This window comes from Gekko japonicus, unplaced genomic scaffold, assembly GCF_001447785.1.
Source record: "Gekko japonicus isolate JY-2015 unplaced genomic scaffold, Gekko_japonicus_V1.1 scaffold434, whole genome shotgun sequence".
Taxonomy (NCBI): Eukaryota; Metazoa; Chordata; class Lepidosauria; order Squamata; family Gekkonidae; genus Gekko; species Gekko japonicus.
The window spans coordinates 442,086-443,616 of record NW_015163102.1 but is presented as its reverse complement, the minus strand read 5'-3'; positions in this window follow the sequence as shown (position 1 = coordinate 443,616).

Below are 1,531 nucleotides of genomic sequence, written 5' to 3'. Positions count from 1 at the left end.
AGAGCTGGGGTCAGATTTAACAGAGAACTCATTTCACCGGCAGAGTCGGGCGTCAGGTATAATAACTGGCACATCACTGCATCAAACCGCAGGGCAGAGGCTGCTGCAGAACTGAGACCAAAATGAAAGGAGGAGCCAATAATGCAACATGATTTATCTTGCATGGATGGAAGATCAATAAAGATGGGGCATGCCAACATTTTGGAAATCATTCATAACTTTTTTTTGTGTGTGTGTGTGTTTAACCTGCCATTCTGAAAACTATTTAGAGAAGGCACAGAGAGTCCAGAAAGGTTTATGAGCTGAGAAGGCTTTTAAAAACCAGGGGCAGATTAAAACTCTGACTTTATTGAACACATTTATCCCTTCCCATTGACACAGTTCTGTTCACCAGTATCACACGCACACATATATAAGGATGCCCAAAGATTTGCTGTTTGTGTCAGATAAACCTGAAAGACAGGGTCTCTCTATTTTAGGGTTATCAGTGGAGTTGACCTGATATAAAACGTGGCTGGCAGTTCCTAAACAGAAGCCCTTTCTTCTATGCATATGAGGAATAATCAAGAAATCTGCCCACCTGAAAAGTGCTGATGCTAATTTGGAGGTTGTTGCTTGTGGGCCACATCTAGAGCACTAGAAGAGATGGTAACATACCTCTGATTGGACTAGATCTGATTCTAAAGAGGTTCCATGGAAATCTACTTTTTATGACTTGACAAACAGCACTTCCTGTTTCATGTGAGGTTTCTTAAGGGGTGTGTGTTCAATTGTTCTCATTTATTTTCCGTAAAACAAACAAGAGGATTTGTTTTTGTTATATTTTGCAGAGCAATCTAAAGGAAAGTTGTACTTATCAATGGAGTGAGAAGACTATAATTTAGGATTGCTACCTCCAGGTGGGACCTGGAGATCTCCCAGAATTACCACTGATATCCAGATGGCAGAGATCAGTTCCCCTGGAGAAAATGGTTCCTTTGGAAGGTGGACTCTACAGCATTCTATGCCCCTGAAGACCATCTCCAAACTGTCCTCCCTAGGCCCCACCCCCAAATTCCAGATCAAGCAAAAAGAGCCACTTGGCAACACAACCCAAAAAAGCATGACAGAAGACCAACAAATAATACATAACTAAGCAATAAAAAGCCATCCACTAAACACCACTTGTAGCAAGGACACAGGGTCATCACTTTACTAGGCATCCAGGGAATGGAATCAAGAGAAAGCATGGCTAGTAGAGTCACCATTTAACCCCTCTGCCATCTCAGTTTGTGATTCCTCCATCCCAACCTTCCTATTCATTCTCTAAGAATATAACCAGATTTCCATGTAATTCCATAACCTTGAGGTGTTTTTGGTTTTGCCTTTTCACTGAATGGAGCCATACATGCTGTGCCTAGGACTGCCATGGGCAGGGGATTCCCCAACCTAGCTTCCATTTCCCACATCAGTTTAATGGGAGGAGATGATAGATAGATAGATAGATAGATAGATAGATAGATAGATAGATAGATAGATAGATAGATGGATG